The 22,171-nt window shown below is 44.6% G+C and overlaps 2 pseudogenes; one reads left to right on the forward strand and one right to left on the reverse strand.

Moving 5' to 3' along the window:
* Positions 1–22,171, reverse strand: part of LOC119039427 (ribose-5-phosphate isomerase-like) — a 47,777-nt pseudogene that overhangs the window by 21,711 nt on the left and 3,895 nt on the right.
* LOC119039437 (uncharacterized) lies at positions 8,918–9,060 on the forward strand (annotated as a pseudogene).

A 22,171-nucleotide genomic window follows, 5' to 3' on the forward strand; every position in this document is an offset into this window, starting at 1 on the left:
TCAATCTCAAAAGAAATCCACATGATTTCAATCAATTTAGCAAGTTCTTTTCTTTAACTAAAATTCTGTCTGCCTCTTTTCAAGATTTGCACTCAATTACCCTGTGCTGCTGGAAAAAAAGATAACATTCTCTGTAGCTGGGTTTTACATTATCTGCACTGGATAATACACACCAGAATTAGTTCAATCATTCCCCACCTCTGCCAGAACCATTTCATAATTCTTTCAGTATTCTAAATACACTTGTGGGATGCCATTTCACATCCCAAGAGTCAAAACAAATGATTTAATCTGGTAGAAGACAGTAAACACCTTCATCCTCAGGCATCACAGCAATTCTTCATAGAAATTAGAACAGTCACGAAATTCTCTCTGGTGGTCGAAGGCCATGCTGCCTTGTTTTTTGTGACCTCCACTTGTGGCTCTGCAGGTGCCAGGGGAACAGGAGGGAAATCAAGACTAACCTAAGCTATATGCCGAGTTCCCGTGGGTGGACCTTCTTCCCTCAGTAACTGGGTGGCCAGACAGCAGCAACTCCATTTCAGGGCTCCAAAACGTTAATGGTTCTCAACTGGAGAGAGAGTCTATAGCAGAATTGTGCCAGATGCTTTCTGAAGTTGCAGACACACCTAAAGATTTTGGTTCACTAGACCTGGGTTGGGCTCAAACTCCCCACAGGTGGTTCTGATAAAGACCATCTTGGTTGGGTCCCCAACTTTAAATAAAAGTTACACCTTGGCTACTAAAGTTTCTATACCCAATTCCAGTTCCTTGCGTCAAGTAATTCTCCAACACCAGCTGGGTGTCCTACAGTTCCATTCAATCCTGACATTATACACCTGGAGACAGCATCAGATACCACAGCTTAGGTGCTCAGTCTCACAAGACTGCCCTCCTCACTCCCACCTCCGATGCCAGTAGAGATTCCACTGGTACTCTTAACTGTCTAGCTATAAATCAAACTCCCACAACCCGGATGGAAGAGGTGCACAGGGTGAGACATGGGGAGAAGGACCCAGGTTCCCGTGCTCTCTCGGAGCACTCTGCCAGCACTTCCACACGCTCACCAACCTGGACACTGTCCGAACCCTCTCCTTTATGTTCTTATGGAGCTTTCATTAAATTGTTAGCCAGTGGGGACCTATTCAACCTCCAGGCTCTCTCCCCTTTCAGAGGCTGTGGGGTGCGAATGGAAGTTCCAACCCTCGAATCACATGGGTGGTTCATCTGACAACCAGTCCCCCATCTTTAGTGTTTTCCAAGAGTTACATCATTAGCTTAAACCCAATTGTGGTGGAGAGGGGCTTGTTCTAAATAACACCCAGACCACCTTTATAGCTCTGAAGCATTTTCAGGAATTGAGGACAAGAGACCAAAGTTTATAACAAAAGATGGTTTCATTGCTCTCATCACTCAAGAAATTCCAAGATTTGGGGGAACTTTGAGTCAGGAACCATGGGTGGAGACGAAATATACTTGTATATATGAGAAATATATTTTGGTTATCTGAATGCTCAAACATATATTTCTTTTTTTGAAATTTTATACATTTTCTATAAATCATAGTATTGCAGCTACATGTTGTAATCATTTGGGGTGTTAGTGAGGGGGTGTTAAAAAATATTAATGCCTAAGAGTGTGCCTCAGATCAACTAAGTTCGATGCTCTGAGTGTTAGCCCAGCATATTTTAAAAGCTTGTGCAGACAAGGTTGAAAACATCATGTCAGGAGTTCTTTTTACCAGGGTTTCTCAAACCTGAACATGTGGGCACTTCACTTAGAGATCTTGGCACGATGCAGGCTGTGACTCAGCAGGTCTGTGGCAGAGCCTGACACTGTGCATTTCTTGTGAGCTTTCCAGGAGATGCGAATGGGCCATGGACCATCACACTTTCCATAAAGGGGCATTTGTCATAGTGTGCTCCATAGCCCCAGTGTTAATAAATTTGAGCTACTTTGAATTTCAGATAAATAACCAATAATTTTTAGTATAACAATGTCCCAGATATAGCATTTCTATACTAAAACATTGCCTACTCTGTGAGTCATTTGTTTCACAAAATACTTCAAGATTTTACATGAAAAACATGTTTTGTGGGGAAAAAGTTCTGAAATAAACAAAGCCAGGCAGGCTTCTTTTTTGCAGGATCTTGCAAGTGTTAAAAATACTATTGTCTTTTGGGACTCTCAAAAGGAGTATTTCCTGAATTTATTTGGTCAGCTATCTTATTTCTTGCAAGGTATCTCCTAAGATTAGCGGTATCTAGAATACTCTGAGTAACACAGCCCAAATAAATCTATTTATTTAGATTTTTTCCTATTACTACGAAAAGAACAAATGCTCATTATGAAAAATTAAGTACAGCAAAATATAATAAGAAAATGTTACTCATAATCTTATGACCCAGAGGTACCCGCTGTTAACATTTTAGCCTATTCTAAGTGATGAAGGCTGGTGGCTCAAGAAATGAAAAAGTTTTTATGAGGAAACTAGGACTTTTGAATGTAAGCAGGAAGTCTTGATGGTCTGGAAGAGAAGGGTCAGAGTAAGAAAAGATTTAATTGTTTGAATGTTAATAAAAATAAGCAGGAGGGATCAGAACATAATTTTCTCATTTAGTGTCTCTTACTCTACTGAGACCATATAATTAAATTTCTAGGTATTTATTTCACTTGCTAAGTTTCTGATAAACACTCTGGCCAATAAGCACAGAAATGGCTCCATAACTTCAGCTTCTGCTCTGTCATTATTTCTGGCATTTACCACTTTATTTCATCTGGAAGGCAAAGAGTGTTACTATTTCAGGCAGTTGAGTATTTCACTGTAGTCACTGAAATAGAATTCTCCACCAGTCACAAAGTCATAATATGCTTACATCTGTGAAAGCATTTCAGTGGAAAATGGAACCAAAGAATATAAAAATGGGGACTTTCAGAACAGAACTTAATGATTGAAAGGCTGATATCCCCTATATGCCCAATTTAAGGAAGACTGAGACTTATCTCCTGATTTATCAACAACTGGCAAGAATTCTTCCTCGCCCTCAAGCCTTACTGCTTGGACCCTGGTGCAATAAACTAATCCCTTCCCTCCCTTTGCATTCCTGGCCCACAAATACTGCCCACCCCATACCCTCCACCAACTCCCTTGTAGCTTGTAAAGCACGCATTTCCCAAGTGGCAATTCTTCTTTATATTCCCAAATCAACTCAATTTTTGGCCATTGGAGCTTGCCTCAGTTTATGTCTTTATTTAGGTTGACACATCTTTCCATCATCACAGCTCATGTCTTCACAACCCTTAATAGTTAACACTACTACTAAGCATTTTCATATAGGTTATATTGCTGGAGTCTATCTGCCACCCCAGACAGGAAAAGAATGTTTGTTATTACTGCCCTTTTAATTTTTAACAAATAAAATAAAGTGAGGCTCACAGAGATTAAGTAATTTACTCAAGCTTGTAAGTGACCAAGTTTGAACCAGAACTACCATCTTTGACTTCACCTTCTGTGCTGCTGCGTAAAACAACTAGGGGACAGGTTTTGTGCCATGTTTGATTTTTAAAGACATCAATGTTTGTGTTTTCATGGAAGACAGAAGAAAATAATTCTTGAGGTTAGTAAATATAGGCATTCCTTAAATGTGGAATTTATTTTTTAAAGAATCTCATATTCATTCTTAGGCTACATTCTGGGCGCCACTGCATGAGTGTTTCCAAGTAAATAGTGGGTTCTAGTGTTGTCAGCACAAACTGGAACCAAATCTCGAAACTTTCACTCAATAGATGTTTAGTGGATGCGGTCTGGGTTCTATAGGAGACACAGTCAGGTATTCCGACTCTCCACTCTGTGCCATTAGCCTCTCTGCTAGGGCAGCTCTCCAAGAATTCTTTGGAGGCAAATCCTAAACAGTGATTTTTTGCTGTTGTTGTTTCCTGACAGTTTTTCCATCTTGAAAAATAGTTTTAAGGAACAGTTTTCAATGACCATGCACAGCATTCGTCCTGTCATTTAGTTCATAAGTCTTCACCAAGTACCTACTCATGCCAAGGAGCTGGGCCCCAGCAGAAAGTGAGACAGAGAGGCTGCCTCAAGGACATTCTACAGAAAACAAATAGATAAGATAATTTCAGATAGTACCTTCTGTGGAAAAAAATGGAACAGGGCAATATGATGAGGGACAGTGACAGGACGGAGGGAGTGACTGAAGAAGGGGAGGCCATGTTGGACCCGGTGGTCAGGGAAAGTGCCCCGCGGAGCTGGCATTGGAGCTGAAGATCTCAAACTTCCACAGAGTTAATGGAAGCCCCAGTTTGTTTTCAATTAACACTCAATCCAAATGTTTCTACTTCATGCAGTTTCATCCCTTGGTTTACTATTTCCAAATACTTGAAGTTTTCTCCTTTCGGCAAAGTTTCTTTGTGAACAGTTCTATATTAATTTGAAAGGCTATATTGCTCGAAAGGCTGGTTGGTAAGATTTATTTTTACATGAAATAGTTCTCTACTCCCCCTTTCTTCTCCGTATATCTGTCTCAGCTGCATCAACAAACTGCCCTTGAAAACATGCTCATTCCCGGTGCGCGAGACTTCAGTTTTCGGGTATGTGGTCTCCGGCGTGGAGGGAAGGAGAGCAGGCACTCAGAGAAGGGGGTATTGTTTCTCCTCTCTCTGTCCCCGTGCAGGCTGGCACGGTGGGAAAGCCTCTGTCTCCATTCTATCCCAAAGTATGTTCCCATTCATCTCTTCAGTGTTTTGAGCAACCTGGGACTATGGATACAGAGTCCAGAACCCACAGGAGGAACGCCCAGGAAGTGTATGATTTTTTAGTGTGTTTCTTTTTCCTTCCTGAAGGTGAGAAACATATATGATATAATCATCTGTGGGGGCTTTTTGAAATACACCCCTTCCATTACCACTAGGTGTGCGAGTGGGAGGGAGGAGGAGCCAGAGAAGGCTTTCAGGTGAGGCTCATGAGACCCACACTGCCGTGCCCTTCTCAACACAGTGCCTGGAGGGAGTGAGCGAAGTCTAAACTGTGACCCGAAGTAACAGTGCTGAGTTAATTATCTTTTATTCAAAAGATAACTATTGGATCCTGGCCAGGTAGCTCAGTTGGTTAAAGCATCACCCCACACACTGAAGGGCTTCAGGTTTGATCCCCGGTTAGGACGTGTATGGGAGAAAACTGATCAATGTTTCTCTCTCACACTGATGCCTCTCTCTCTTTTTTAGAGATTTTATTTATTTGTTTTTAGAGAAAAGGGAAGGAAGGGGAGAAAGAAAGGGAAACATCAATGTGTGGTTGCTGCTTGTGCGCCCCCTACTAGGGACCTGGCCAGCAACCCAGGCATGTGCCCTGACTGGGAATAGAACCTCCCACTCTTTGGTTTGGAGGCCAGTGCTCAATCCACTGAGCCACACCAGCCAGGGCTCCTTCTCTTTTTGGCTATCCCTTTCTCTCTCCCTTCCTCTCTCTCTAAAATCAATAAACATATCCTCAGGTAAAGATTTTAAAAAATGGTAACTACTGAGTCAGAATACTATACTCAACAGGAGGGACTAGAAAAAAATACATGAGTTCTACCTTCAAGGCCTCACAACTTAGTTGGCACAGCAGCTTTGAAAACAGGTTAAGTTATAATGAAGTGAGACAATGATTATATAAAGAGGTTGCATTCATTATCATATACAATAAGATCTTAAAATGCAATAAGATCCAAATGATTGCCCAATACTATGAGACTATTTAATAGATGTTGCATTTAAAAGGAATAAAGTTATTATGAATGAACAACCCCAGGAATTTTCCACAAATATTTGTTTTAAGGATATAGAAATATGTGTGTCAGGGCTCAGCTTATAGAATAAAGAAACACGGTCACACTCAGCAATGTGCAATAAGTGTAGCCCATCCTGCAGACAGAAACCATCCACTGCAGACACATACTTTCTCCTGCACCGAACTACTGTCCTCTACCAAGTTTCATTCGTGCCCATTGAAATGCAACATATGAACAGGCCCAGAAATCTCAAGGGAATTTCATGGGAAAGCTGGCCCTGAAAATTTAGCATTGACAAGGACATTAGAAGTTATGCTTTTACCAGTCCACTCACTTTCCTGATAATGTATCTGGGGCCCAGGGAGTTTAAGTGACTTGCTCAAGGCCACACAGCTGTTAGTGGCAGAGGCTAAAAGCCTGGTATCTCTTGATTTCTCCAGAGCTCCATGGTAGATGGCCTCTCTGAGTTAGCTGGAGATGTTTTTGTAGAAGGAAATAGATATAAAAAACCTCTCAGCTCACACATAGAGTAAGATGTAATCAAGAACAACCGACTGTTTAAAAGGAGAAAATTGACAGGCTAAGAGAGATGTACTGGGAGGTACTTGGCACCAGGCCCTGTTCTCTCCCAACTCACACACACACACCCCTGACCATATGAGCACCGCCAATCTCTCACTGATCCCCCTTCCCTAACTACTATTGGCTTAATCACCCACTGGGCCAGATCTTGCTCACCAATGCCAAAAATCCCCAATTCATCCTATATTTCAACTAAGCATAAAGTATCTCTTTTACTTCTCCTTCTACTCAAGGTGACATAATCATAAATAATTCTCTGTAAAATATTTCACAGGCTGACATCTGCTTTTCCTTCCTCATCTCCCACAAGGAAGATGTGATCATAAACAGAGCTACAAAAATTGCTCCTACAGCTGTTTCCATTATACCACTACATCTCCAGTTGCAGTCCTGAGGGTGTTTTCTACTTGTGTTACCTAAGAAATAAATCCTCTTACTTCAAAAACAAATAAACAACGTATGGTGGCAAAGTTCTAGGCACAACATAAATCTCGCCAAATTAGTCCTGTTCACTAAGATCTGAAAATGGCTTCAACGTTGACCATCCTGCTTGTGTTATAGAGCCGTCTGGCAACAGCCACTAACGTGAAAGGACTTGTGTTCCTTTTCTCAAGGGCCCATGTTGAACACAGAAGGAATTCTCTGCATTTGCCCAACAAAGGGGGTCTTTCTAAGGGAAGTCTCTTGAAAAAATTCAGACAAAGGAAATGCCTTTACTTTAAAAAAGGGATTTGTGATTCTGGAGATGTGCCTAGTTCCATAAACCATCGCTCTGTTACTGAAAAAATAAAATAAAAAGTCAACCTGTCCCATGTAACGCTATGAGGAAATGCTGGCCAAAGGGAGGTGACGATGTCAGCCATTCAGAGAGCAATGTATCTCCAACATACGCCACGACAACAATGTCATCTCTGGGCAAACACTGGCTCTCTAACCACACGGATGTGGGTCCCACTCCAGTTCCACCAATTACAGTCTCTGTGGGCACATCGCATTTTCCCCGAAGATAAAATGGGATTTAAAATTATACAACACTCTTTATAGGGTCACAGTTAGGATTAACTGAGATAATCCAGACAAACTGCCTAGCCCTTGCCCTGGCAAACAGCAAGCTTGCCATAAATGTTAGTTAATAAGTAAGTGAGTTGACCTGGGCACAGAAGTGGGGAAGCAGGCCAGGGAGCTACCCTTGGAGATGAACAAAAGTAACCCCTGTGCTCCAGGGAATGAAGCCAGGACTCACACCCTAGATATGCAGAATGGCAGGGCCCGCCCCACTCACCCAGTGGGCCAAACAGGTTCCTGGCTAACTTTAAGAGTTGCCCAATCAATGAAAGACTTGAAAGATAACTGAGCGCTCTTTGTTTCTCTTGGCAAAAATCATAATTTACAAAATCCTATTTGGCAAAAGAAATGTTCCCAAATGACATTTTTAAAAAACATTATTTTAATACCAAAAGGTGGGTTATGTGAACAACCTCTATGTTTCTTTTCAAGTCAAAGCATTCCATGGTGTATGTGGTAGAAGGAATGTACTTGGGCTTCGGTGCCAGGCAGACCTAAGGGTGGGGGAGCCTGGGCTCCACTTCTTACTGCTTGTAACTCAGTCGGGGTCCATCATGTCTCTGAGGCTCGATGGTCTCATCCACATATGTGGGGATAGTAATGCCTACCTTATGGTGAGGTTGTGAGAACTAAATGAGAGTTTTGTATGTGAAAGTGCCTAGCATGGCTCTAAGCACATGGTAGATAATGAATAAATGGGAGTGCCTCTAGCCTCCTCCGAAGTCACTCCGAAGGCTAACCCAAGTCTCTATGGGCCCCCCGGGAGAGCTCTTCCTTAGGGAATAATTGCTGTGGATAAGGCTTTGTCATCTGACCATATTCTCTATGTGACCGATTACTTAAACAGCCCCTTGAGAATTTTTGAGGAGGAAGCGGGGTGAGAGAAGTCAGTGGTGGAAACCTATGTGCTGGAACTTTGGCACTGCTCAGCTCACTGCTCTGAAGACATCACCCTACCCCATAGGCATCCAGCCTCCTACTCATTCAACAAATCCCTCCTGAGCACCAATTCTGTGTCAGCATTGCCCTTGGGGCTACGGAGACCACAGTGAAGAATCAGCAACCTCTGCCCTTAAGGGTTCTCAGTCCACTGGCAGAGACAGAAAAAGAGATATGCGCGAGCAATTAAAATACAGTCCAGGGTCATCAGTGCGGAGAGAAGGGAAGTACAAGAGCCGTGGGCACAGCGAGAATGAGACGTGTGCTTCCTGGAGAGACGATTAACTCAACACATTTAAATGTATGTGGTGAGGGATGTGAGAAAATGCGTTTTAAAACTATTTTTAAAAGAATAAACCAGCCAAACAACAACAACAAAGAATAAGATAATAAGAGTACAGCTACTACACCACTTAAGAAATAAAACACTACAGTGGGTGGGGGTGATGTGTCAAGGTGGCCAAAAGGAACAAACTTCCAGGTATAAGATAGGTAAGTCCCGGATGTCACGGCAGCGTGAAGACTGTAGTTAACAGTACCGCACTTTGTATTTTAAAACTGCTAATAGAGTAGATCTTAAACATTTCCATCACAGCTTGTCTCATATGAGCCAGGAACAAAGTAACTCCTTGTTTATCCCAGGTTGGCTTTTGGTCCGTGCCCATACCTGGTTCCCACCTTGGACGCATGGCAAAAAAAGTTTTCACCACAAGAAAAAATTTGTTAGCTATGAGAAGGGATGGAGGTTTACTAAACTCACTGTGGTGATCATTTAACAATATATACATATAGGTTGAGTCATGTTGTACACCTGAAAGTAATACAAATACAATAATATATGTCAATTATATCTCAATAAAACAAAAAAAAAAAGCAACCTACTACAAACGGAGTTGAAAGCTTTGTTCTTTCCTCCCCCATTTACATTTTTACACTTTTATTACACAAGGATATATGTCCTGTGACATGTAGAATTTTTTTAGTGAAACAAATACTCCATTAATAAACATTGTATTTAGAGCATTATTTCCACTAGCTAAAATTCAGAGCAAATCAAAGTTCTGAAAATTTTTTTAAAATGTTTTCACTTTTTTATAACTATTTCCCAAATCTGCCTTTGGGTTTCTGAACCCCACGCATTCTTGGAAAAAATGATGCTTTTTTAAATTCAGAAAATAGAATATATCACTCATTCACTGTAAATATGACTAGACTGTATATAAATGTCAGTTTCAGAATGTCTGCTCCCCTGACTGCTACTGCAAAAATGCTGAACGGAAATTGGTCTGTGGTAAAGAGGGCAGCTACTTGATTTTTCTTTAGATGCCGCACTCAGGAGTGTTGTTTACGGCAGTAGACGTGGAACCAATTTATACCGGGTCCGGCAGAAGTGAGGCCTGCTTCAGTGTGGTTGGTAGGGTAATAATATGGGTGTGAATATTTATAGTTTTAATGTGAACATTTTACCTGATACATCATATGGTATACTCGAGTGTGATATTGTTATGTTACAGAATTACACGCTTATGATTTTGCAATAAAAGACTTTGTCATTTTATTTTAAAGGGTGGAGGGGGGCGATATTTGTTCGGACCCTGTATGTGCTCAGTTATGTGAGAGTTGGGTTTCCAGTGATATTTTGCACACTCTTAGGTGGGCCCCCTCAGAGATGCTGGCTATGAAAGCACATAAGGAGGTCGCCCTACTGGATATATGGTTTAGGGACATTTTCCCACATTACCACATGGAAATGGAAGGGCTCAGTAGAAATTACCAGACCAATAATTAAGAGGTGGGAGTGGTATGGTAGAATGAGCGGCCAGAGGGTAAACAAAGGCAGGGCCCTCACCACTGCAATCTAACGAAGAACTTAACACAGGAGGCTGGAAGGAGTCCTGAGCCTGGTTTGATGAGGCTGCCGAGCATTCTGAACAACAGGGTAGTGCATGTGTCAGGGGAGCCCTTGAAAGCCTGTGTGCATCATCTCCACCAGCTGGAAAGAGGAAAACCTTGGGACTGTGTGTTCATTCCAAGGCCTAGAAGGGGGAAGGGGAGGGGTCTACAGTGCCCAAAGAAAATCCCATAAAACAATTTTTTGGTTAACTGCCTGCCTCCCGTCATGTACACAAAATGAATAGAGTCTGGAGCAAAGTAAGGGTGTGGGCTAACAGACTCCCACACATCCCTACATTTGGGCAGTCTCGTCTCCCCAGGGGGAAGCTGGCATCACCTTTACCTGTCAATCAATATGTGACTCCCTCACCCCCATCCCACCAATTTTATAAATCCTCAGAGCAAAGGACTCCCTCTCTTGACTCTTGGCCCTCTTGTCTCTTTTGCCACACAGCGGGCCCTGGCCAGGGGATCCCTGGTCACCAGGCCTGTAACCACCCCTTTTTGGCCACCAGGGTGGTGGCCATTCAGCCTCTGGCCCCCTGCTTTTGCTCTCCCATTAGAACTTAGCACTAATAAACTTGGCTTGCATGCTAGCAGGCTTGCTGATCTGTAGTTCTTTACTATGTCATCATGAAGAACCAGGGTTTCTCCGCTAACAGGAGTAAAGGCACTATTTCAGGAACAGCATAAGGAAAATAGAAGTAAGAAAGAGCATGGCATATTTGAAACAGTAAATGGCATTTAGTTTTGCTGGGTCCTAGCATTTGAGCCGGGAAGTAATAAGACATAAGCAACAGGAGCCAGGTAATATAGGAGAACTCTACCAGAATTTCCTACATGATGGAATACATTTTCTGGAAATGAAATAGACCATGCAAAAGTGCTCAATGCATATGAGCAATAAATTAATGTTGCATTTGAACTCTCAACATAATTTTCCCAAATATTCTTCTACAATGCCCAAGACTTGCTGCTTTTCTTCCTTTCCTCAACCGAGAACATTTTTTTCATTGCTCTTAGAGAGAAAGGAAGGAAGTGAGAGAGAAATATCAATGTGAATGGGACTCTGCCACCTTTTCGTTATGAAATCATGTTCCAACCAAATGAGCCACACCAGTCAGGTCTGAACACGCCCTTTCTTAACTCAGCTAACCAGTGGACACTTGGAGCTACCACAAGATGGCGCTGCCTGCCATCCAATAGTTTAGTTCATCAGTGTCAACCTTGTTACCAAGGAGCATGATCAACTCAACTCTACACCTGAGGCCCATGGGCAGCAAAAGGAAAATTTCTCAGTCCCTAAGTAATGTGGTTCCTCTTCTGTCTTCAGCCCAACTGGGCACAGTCTATTCACCCCCTGGGCCTCACCCTCTGCCTTTCAGCTTGTGAATGACCATCACCAGCAACTGGGGTTTTGTACATATAGAAGGGGACTCTCAGTGTCTGCCTGTGATTCCTCTGAGCTCACCCTTCAAGAGGATCATCGCACTATATTTCTAAACAGATATGCATCGTCCCTGTGAGTCCTCCCGCAAACGCCAGCTGCTGCTGCCCTTGTGTGAAAGGCACACCCCTCTCTTGCTTGCCTGTGAGCTCTGCCCCTGTGCTGGGTTGCAGTCATGCCGCCCCGTCCTTCGTCTAGGAAGGGAAAACTTCCAGGCAGCGCACGGCCTGCAAATGCTGCCGTGAGCCTAGACTAAAACAGTCGTTGGCACCCATTCAAAACGTAACTAACGAGAGATACAGGAAATACAGCAGCGTGCCAAGGGCCTGGAGGGGGCTGGACATGACAGGTGAGTGGCAGATCACGTCCGCGTGTTCTGCATCTTCCTCCAGCATAACTGTGGGACTGGAGACTAGGAACAGAAACTGAGAACGTATGTTGGAGTGGCTCACTGGGCAGAGGGCATTCAGAGTCCATGTTGGTGAGGAATTCAGACTGAAGGACTGAGCACGTTATCCAGGCTGAATAAAGACACCAAGGTAGCCAGTGAGGCATCAGTATCCCAAGTGAAGGGCAAAGATCTGGCTCATTGGAGGTCCTACGGATAGGGAATAGCATCTGAAAGATTAACTTCAGTACAAAATAACCAGAAATAGCAAATAATATTTTTATGCACAGATAGCATAAAAACACGCTGTTTTTATCCACATTAAATCTCCTCTATCTAAAAAGAAAAACCTCCTGTCTTCAATTTCTGGCTTGATGGTTCTCTTGCATCCACTCCAGTTAGACTTCACCCTCATAGCTGCTGAGTCAAGGGCACCAGTGACTTTCATGTGCCGAGATCAAAGGCAGTCACCCTGTCAGCAGCCATTAGCACCTTGAACCATCCCGCTTTCTGGAAATGCTTTCCTCGTTTGGTTCTAGGACCCCACACTCTCTTGGTTTTGCTTTTTTCTCTCCAGCTTCTCCTTAGCCTTTTGCTGGTTTTATCCTTTCTTCTCATCTTCTTACTGTTACAGAGCCCTAGGACTCAGTCTGGTCTCTCTTCTGACCCACGGTCCAACTGCCTAGTCCTGTGTCTTTTATTTGCCCCGAGACTCTCAACATTATACCTCTAGGCCAGACCTGTCCCCTAAACTCTGGGTTCGTATACCCAACTGTCTTCCCTTTCTCTACTTGTACGTCTGATAAATATCGCAAACTTTGCTCTCCCACTGCATCCCAGCCCCACCACCAAACCCACTTCATCTACAGCCTTTTCCCCGTCTCAGGTGTTGGCAATGCCATTATTCCAGTTGCTTGGAGCCAAAACCTTGTCGTCTTTGACTCTCCTTTTCCTTTCACACCCCACATCAAATTCATCAAGAAATTCTCTTCTATCTACTATCAAACTATGTACAGACTATGACCACTTTTCCTCACCTTTAGTTTAGCCCCCCAGTCACTAAAATGTACCCCCTATGTGTCACCGTGGCCTCCTACCTGGTCACTTCATTCCTCTCCTTAAAACCTTTGACTGGCTGCCTATTTCTCTTCAAATAAAGGCCAAAACACTTCCAGTGGCCTGCAAAGCTCTCTACGACCCCGCCGTGCTACCACTTTGCTCTAACCTTTCACTTCTCCCCTTCTCACTCCACTTGGTTTTCTTGCCGATCCCTTGACGCAGCGACCATACCTCAGTCTCGGGGCCTTTGAATGGGCATTCCCTCTGCCTGGGACGCTCTTACCCAAATGTCTGCAGGGGCCTCCATGAGCCTTTTTGAGTCTGTTCCAATGTCATCTTCTCCGTGAGGCCTTTTCTGATAACCCAAGTTAAAATTGGCTCACCACCTGCCCATCGCCCCCAGCTCTCCCACTCCCCCTGCCCAGCTTCACGTAGGCTTCATAGTTCTTATGACATTCTAATACATTAAATACCACAAACTGTTTATTAACTGTATATTTTTTGTCTCCCCTCGTATGTACAGGGTCTGGAACATACTAGGGTTTTGTCAGTATTTTGAATGAATAAAGGCTACTTAGACCATTATACCTACCTATTAAATTGCAAGGTAATTCTTTTTACAGAGCCAATAATTCCATTACTTGTATGGCATCGTTTTAAACTAAATGTTATTTCCTACTATTAATTATTCCTGTTAACTCGCTGTCACTTCACTGAAGATCGTGTAACCCTCTTCCGCAGATTCCAAAGTACTTGTTCTTTCTCAACTTGCACAGGGGAGACCCCCTAACTGGACCCCCAAACTGCCTGCAGTAGGAATCACCAGCCTCTGTGACTGGACACTGAAGTGATGCCACTGCACCCAAGGTCCCAGGATCGAGTTGCCACGGTAACCTTCCTGCCATCTTCTCTGGGTTTATTTGCTCAATTCTGAAACTGTACACTCTTCAGTTCAGCACGTTTCAAGTCTGCCAGGCCTCAGCTGACAGGAAATTAAACAAAGTTATTAGTTTTCATCATGATTATTTGCCAATGATAATTTATATTTAGAAGTATCAGAAAATATAGAAAAGGGATATTTAGGAGAACATTTCAATCCAGCTAAAGCTGTTTTGAGTATTGGGACTAGCTTTGTTTGTTTTAGGCACACTATGTTTACCTTCCTGGCCCCCAGAATGCACTCTCCTGACCCATAATATCTTTATCTTTGTCCCATAAGACTTGTTTCCTTGGTCTCAAGTCCTTTAGAAGACTCGAGCAAAGAAAAAAGTTGTTGGAAAATATATAACTTACATAGTTTAAGTTGTGGGAAGTAAAAGCCTCATTATTGAAAAAAAAAATGAGCCAACAAAGAATTTTCCATTTTCTTGACTATTTGGGAAAATCAGAAAAATCATCATTTAAAAATAAATTTGTAGTAGCTCAGGTAGTAAAAATAAATGGTGACTTTTAAAATATAACCTTTTCCAATCTTATAAGTATTATATAATCTTTATTTTCTTTTTAATTTTTAATGATTTTTTTTTTAGAGAGAAAAACACTGATTTGATGGGCCCTGAGCAGGGATGGAACCCACAACCTTGGTGTATCAAGGTGCTACTCCAACCAACCAAGCAACCTGGCCAGGGCCAAGTATGATCTTTATGACTGGATACATTTTTTAAATAACAGAAGTAATTTATCTTATTCTTTGGCTTATCTATATTTTTCAAATCATAGATGGCCACCAGCTGCACACCTAACTAGGCCTTAACAGATCCTGGAAACCCGGGTCAAGCCGGTGACAGTGACATTAGAGAAACCCAGCACCGCCCAGTGGATGCCTGTGCCAGGGTCTCAGTTCCCTGGGGCTGCGGGCTCAGCTGGGGCAGGATGGCTTCACTCAGGGTCTCAGCTCACTCGGGTACTCGCGGGGTCGGTGTGGATTGAAGACCTGACTTCTTCTTTCTCCTCATCTGCCTCAGACTGAGGCCACGTGGTTCTCACCAGGTAGCAACACGCAACACGGAAGCTCGTTGCCCAGGCTGACGGGTCTGAAAAAATTCTGGAGAGAAAGCAGGTCTGAGTGACCGACCAGTTTGGCCATGACTTTTAATAGGCACATTTTGGAAATAATATTGGGTCATTTTTCTGTGTTCTCTGGAGTCAGTCCAGTCTGCACTCAAGGGGACGCAACTGCAGAAGAATGTGGAAATCGCAGAAAAGCCACGGAGGAGACCCCGAGAAAGCCCAGGGGGCCCGCGCCGCACCCAGAACCACACGCCGTCTAGAACCCAGGCCCAGGTACGAGCTCTGCTCTGTGATCTCAGAATGGAGTCCTGGCAGCACCCAGGCCAAATCAGACGTTCTGGAAAAAGCCGGGCCACTGTACCCACGTGGAGACACGCAGACGGCATGCGTCCCTGCTAACAACCCACCCTGTGTGGATGCAGCAGGGACAACTTAATGCCGAGCTCACACTGATGTAGTTCTGAATTATGTTCCTTATTCAATACTTGGAAAACTGAGGCCCACGGAGATACTGGGCCTGGACACGGACGTGACAACCAGACTCCAGAGAAGGGTTTGTTCCGACCTGCCAGGTTAAGGTTCTAACCCCTCCCATAGGTTTGGTGTTAAAATTCAGAAATCCAAATGTTTTGGGAAGCTGTTGCCTATCCCTCCTTAAATGGGACGGCATCTTCTGGACACCCACATTATTTGCTCAACACACACACACAAACACTCACTCTAGAAGTAAAAACTAAAAGTAGAATCTGAAACAGAACATACACATGGGGTAACAAGAGGAAAACAGATGTGGGAGGAACTTCATACTCGTGACAGCACTTTTCAAATTTTGCAGGTAGTGTCCCATGTGTGGTTGTGGCCATTCCTAAAGAGCACAAGCTAGAATAGTCACCACTGTGCGGACAGGAGACACACAGCCCAGGAGAGACACCCTGGCTTGTCCAGAATCCAGAAGAGGGAAGAATGAGGGTTGAGTCTGAACACAAGTCTGTTTCAAAGCTGGCACACTGGCTGCACCAGACCGTCCCAGGCAGCTGTAGAGAGAAGACTGTTAGAGAAATTATGTAAAGATATGTTCTGCATGGACGAGGGGGCATGGAAGTCACATGCTTCTCACCAGATAACAACGCATAACATAGAAGTTCATTACCCAGGTTGACGGGTTTTAGGGTCTTAGAGAGAAAACAGGTCTGAGTGACCAACCGGTTCGGCACTGGCTTTTCATAACCACATTTTGAAAATAGCATTGGATCACTTTCCAGTGTTCTCTGGGGTCACTTAGTCCAGTCCACACTTCAGGGGAAGGGCTTAGAAGACCACTGGAAGAGCTGTGATTCGGGGAAGTGACTACGAAAAGGAACTTTAGGAAGTGAAGCTACTTCCTTGGTAACTGACACCAACAGAACTTGGAACCCCTGTTACCAGGCATCCATGCTCCACTAACAGCCCAGAGCCAGCTCACTTGGCAAGAGACAGACAAAGATGTGGTCTTGCAGTTTTCTAAATCCCCGGGGCTCTGACTATTGGAAGTCCCCATACTGAGGGCCTTTTCAGATGCTACAGACGTCAGCTGCATCCTCTTCCTCAATATCTCTGACCAGGAAGTCCCCTAAGGTAATAAATACTCAGAGACAAGGACAGGCCAATGCAGGCCAAGTTACCTCTGTGAGCCCTTCATGGGGGCTCCTACAGAATCCCCTCTATGTGAGGGAGAGAGGGGCATGAAGACAGGGGCTGCCCTGAGCAGTAACATGTTATTGTGCAGTATATACCTTGTGGTCCTGTCCAAGTCACATCTCAGGTCAGGGCTCGTGGACAGGAACTGGGGACTGCTGATGGCCTCTCACCTGTGCCAATGTGCCTGCGAGGCACTGAAGCTGCCGTGTCTCTTCCCTCTTCAATGGATGTCTGCGTCAACCATAGCGTGTGTGTCTTCACCATCAAGAGCAGGGCCTGTCTTTTACCTGGAATTGTGGATGACACAGAATCACAACAGTGCCAGAATATGTGCATGGTGATGGTATGCACACACCTAAGGTGGCAGACACGGTGCATTATTCAAGGAGATCAAAACTGTACCCTTGGACAAAAGAGAATAACTACCTATCAGGACAGGCAGGGAGACCAGAGTAAGCAAGAGTAGGCAAAGTGGATCAGTGATTCTGGGAGACCCCTGGGACCAGGTCCGTCCCGGCTTAAAGCGCACTGGGAAGGACAACGTTTGTACAGGGCCTGGCAGACCACACGGCACCTGGTCTTCATGATCTCACATCTGAACAGCTCCGGACTGGCTCGATTTCAAACACAGTCTCCAGCCTGTGGTCTGCGTCCCAAACTGACTTGCTGCACAGTAAGTGCCACGTCTTCATGCTCAGGTGCTGGGCTGGGGGCCTGAAACTCTCCAGAACCAGGGTGTGGACTCTGCTCTCGGACAAGTGGGCAGTAGTGGCGGCGATGGCACGCAGAGTCTTCCTGCTATGGGAAGACATGGGGTCATTAAAACCATAACCTTATCTCTCTTTCACTACAACTATGACCATTTTATACTATTCTGATCCTGCTGCTCTTGTAGGATGAAAATAACTCGATTCACATTCCCCAGGGCAAAGCAGACTCAGCACTTGGAGGATGGCAGACAGTTTGGCCCCAACCCTGGCTGTGCTGACGGGCGGTCCCCACTTGGACAGACTTCCGCTGAGACCCCTGCCCAGCACGTTCCCTGCGTCCCTCAGAGACGCAGTGACATTTCTACAATGCTATGACTGGGCCACTTGCTACTCAAAGAACCATATCACAAAAAAGGGACCACATGATGGACAGCTACCTCTAATACATTACACAGAGGGTCAGCTTTACTTTGTCCAGAGGCTTACACACGACTGGAGGGAAGGAGAAAAGGACAAAGGTGGGCACACACAAAGTTTGGACACATCATTTACAGGTCTGCTTTTGTCACAAGGAACATTTTCCTCAGTGGCTCAACCTGTATTTGGTACTGATAGTGGATTTCCATCAGCTTCCATATGAAATTCATTAAGAAAAGCAAGTACATAAATTCATTTAAGAAATCCTCTGAGTTCAGAAAACACTTTCTTGAAGGCCAGCCAGTACAGGAAACTTGGAGCCAAAGCAGTGTCCTCGTCGTCGTCATCCCAGCAGACACGCACTGCCCCCTGGTGGCCCTGTGAGACATGGCACCAGTGCCGCAAATTTCATGGTTCTGTTGGCAATAGAAGCCAACGCCAAAATGAGATCTTTTCAGGGTACCTTTAGACCACATTACATTCTGCAAGGTTCACCATCTATGGGGTACGTCCCAGTGCAAGTCATTGTCTTGGCATTTCTCATGGTAAAGCATGAGACAGTTGTCAAGTGCAGTATTTCAGGAATTATTTTGGGGCACCTGAGTCATGCCCAGGGTCCCACCACAACAAAAGAAAAAGTGTTAGAAGTAACTACCCCACCATTCTGTGTGCTTGCTTTAAACAATATATTATCGGTATAACAACAAAAACATATTTATGAAATCCTCCCAATCATACTGACAGGAAAATATATTTTTTAAATTGGACAATTACAACTCAACATGTTTCTATGATGCCCTCTAAATTTACAGTTATTTTTAATGGGATTATTCTATATCCCTGGGTTTTCACTTCATGTAAAGCATTACCCCATCCCTATTGGTTTCTCCAAATATGTTTCATTGCTGCATCGTCTTCATTCTAAAATCTTGTACATGAGTGACCTGCTTCTGTGGTTGCTGCTGCCATCTTCCTTCAGCCACCAAATCCCCTTTTTCTTTGAACATGGACTTAACCTGCAGTCATCCCAGGCTGCTTCCAAATCTAGAATCACTCACTGAACTTCCAGAGCCCTTCCACTCGATCATTTTCTCCCAGGATGCCAGGCATCGTCTTCATTCAATGTGGTGCTTCTCCAAGGCCAACTGCTGCTCAGTCTAATTGCACTTCAGCCCTTAGTACAGTGTTTGACATATGGTAAATACTCATTACTGATTGGAAAAACATTATAAATCTGAATGAGTTACTCACTATGGCAGACGACTTTAGCTCTCCAATGAAATGATTTTTTTTTTCTCTCGAGATCCAAGGCCAAACTGCCTCTCCCAAACTCCCATGTGGCCATGTGACAGTTCCATTTGTTGCTAAAACATGAAGATAGAGACTCATGTACCATTGCAGCCCTGGCCTGTATTGTTCTTGCTCATGCATTTCTCCATGGTCCCCCCAATTCTGCTAATAGATGCAGAAGGCATGGGTGCCCTAGGAATGGAGAAGCCACAGGGTAGAAGAACTCAAATGAGCATATGAAAGAGTACAGTGTCTCCAAGTTCAACACCCACCCAGCAACAGTATTTGCAAATGTATGTAGTGATGAGCTGGGAAATTATGGGAGTCACATGGTCACACAGCATAACCTGAAATATAGAGCCAGTTCAGGCAGCTCCTCTGGCGGCCATCACAGGCCAAGGCACAGCCTTGTGGTTGGACACCTGCTAGTAAGTGTTGGGCAGAAAGACAGACAATGGCCCCCTGTCAGGGAGGGCAGTCAGCGCCCCGCAGGGACTGCCCACCTCCGCAGTTCTCTCTCAGGACAGCGGCAGGATTCACCCTCTTGCCTGTGCCTGTATCACCCTGGGTTTTCAGCTCTGTGCAGAAAAGTCTAGCAAGAAGGAAACTACTAGCTTTGCTTTAAAACACTGTGTGAAGCTGGATGAGTCCCCTCCCATTCCCGGAACACATCTCTGTGTCCACCAGAGAGGATACAGGGGTGACATATGCCAAGGTAGTCTGAAGACCCCGGGCTTTGACGCACTCCACATTTATGTCATCCTCCAGTAGTCAAGGAACCACGGTTTTTCTACGGGAACTACACTTCCTCCCTTGATTTACAAGTGAGGCAGAAAATCCTTCACTGTCTGCAAAGCAGAGCCATTGGAGCACCTGTACACTCTGAGGAAGGACAGAAGGTGCTCCTGATGCCCCTGCAACATGGTCCCAGGGAGCTGAAAACACAATAGCCTCTTGGCTTCATGCAAGTTCTAGCAGCTCGTTGTCTAACCCACCAGTGTACAATTAGGTGATGTAGACCACCCAAGGCAGGGTTGAACTCTGCCAGTGTGATTAGGTTGGAAGCAAAATCACCACGGACCTCAGCCTACTCCCACCTCAGGAGGTGGAATCTCTTCCAATGGGGGCTCACGCCGGTACAACAGCCACACACAACCACTCATGTAATAGGAGAGGTCACTGGGGCATGAATTCAGAGTAAGCATGAAACCTGAACAGATAAGAAAGACAAAAGAAAAAAACATTTGGGTACAGCATAGAAAAATATACTCAATAATGTTCTAATAACTATGTCTGGTGCCACTTAAGTATTGGAAATATCAGGGAGTACTTTGTAAAATATATGATTGTCTATTGGGAACTGCCCTGCCTGGTTTCAGAAGCTGTAACTCCCTATGGCTAGGGCTGAGTAAAAAGACCTTGGGACCATAAGCCACTAAGAAACAAAGCTTATCTCCCCAGCAGGGGCACCACCTCTACCCCCTTTACTTCACTCTGCTTGGCCCTGGGAGGATGACTGGTTACCCAATGAGGGTAAGATTCCTCAAGGGAGGGACAACCTAAGACAGGCATGGTCCCAATAGGGCAATCAGGGAAGAACTTGGGGGGCTATAGAAAAAGGGGGTGATGGACCCTCACCCTTTGGCTTTGGCATAGCCTGAGTACTCATTCCGTCTGTAAGAAGTCTCCTACAAAGACTTCTTGGCTGCCCACTTTCCCCACCTGACTTAAGCCTGAAACAAAGCCGGAGGTGGGTGCAGCCCTGGGCTGGAAGGGGCAGGTTTCCAGGGCAGTCAGGCCTAAGAAAGAATGCATAAAATCCTGTGAAATCTGCTTTGCTAAGAATACCCTCAATTTAAATGATAAGGGTCCAAGCATAAAATAAATTTGTTTCCCAAAGTTTTGTGGCTGTTTAGCTATCTGACCCTGACTCAGAATAAGCCCTCATAGTTCTTTGAATGTTATCTATTGTTCAATCCTTACTGCCTGACAATGATTGATGAGCTTTACCTGTATTCCTGTGCAAAATGAACCCAATAAAAGCCCATTGAAAAACAGGCTCACGGCCCTTCTCCTTTGAGAGATCGGCCACCTTTCCTCCCCAAGCAGATCATGTCTTGGTAGACTTATTCTCATCCAATGGCCAGGGAATTTAAACCGTAATCAAAGAAACTTAAAAATTAAAAAAATAGTTGGAGTCTGCCCTACTCTGAGGAAGCAGCATATGTTCTCCCAGGACACAAGCATGGGGACTGGGGAGATGATGCAAGGGTGACAGGAACTGAGACCCCCAGTGACCAAGGGTTTTGGCCTGGTGGGGATCATGCCCAGGGCAGGTAGAAGATGAGAGAGCCTCGGGACCGAAATCTGCAGATCTGCATAAAAACAACTCAAATAACCCCTGTCTGCTCCTTTACTACCACCTTCATGGTGGAAGGAGTTGGCGCAGCGATCTCCATTACCTCCCCTAAAAATAAGCGGGCTTACAGGGGAAGCCTGCATCCCACAGCCTCAGAAACGTTATCAGAGTTTCTCTGTCCATGACCCCAAGACACCCAAGGACATAGAATATGCTTTCTACGCTCTGGAATTTTTTCTGAGCACAGAGAGGCTAAATGCCTTGGAAGTCGAGGACTGGGTCTGTAGAAGCCTGTGGCAGAGCACTAAACTGCTCGTCCTTGGATTCAGGTAAAGATTACAGCGTCTGAGTCTCAGCACCTGCTTTAGAAAGAAGATCCGCATCACCGCCACAATCCTAGTGAAAAGTCCCCATAAATGAACTAGTCATCCCAGAGCAGTGTGGACAGAAGAATGACCGGGGACGTTTCTGAGACACATCTCAAGCCACCTGGAAAATGCAGGTCCTGCTGTTTTGTCCCCTGGAGCCCAGGAGAGCCCATGCCTTAAAGAC

This window comes from Artibeus jamaicensis, unplaced genomic scaffold, assembly GCF_021234435.1.
Source record: "Artibeus jamaicensis isolate MK-2021 breed Jamaican fruit bat unplaced genomic scaffold, CSHL_Jam_final contig_233, whole genome shotgun sequence".
NCBI lineage: Eukaryota > Metazoa > Chordata > Mammalia > Chiroptera > Phyllostomidae > Artibeus > Artibeus jamaicensis.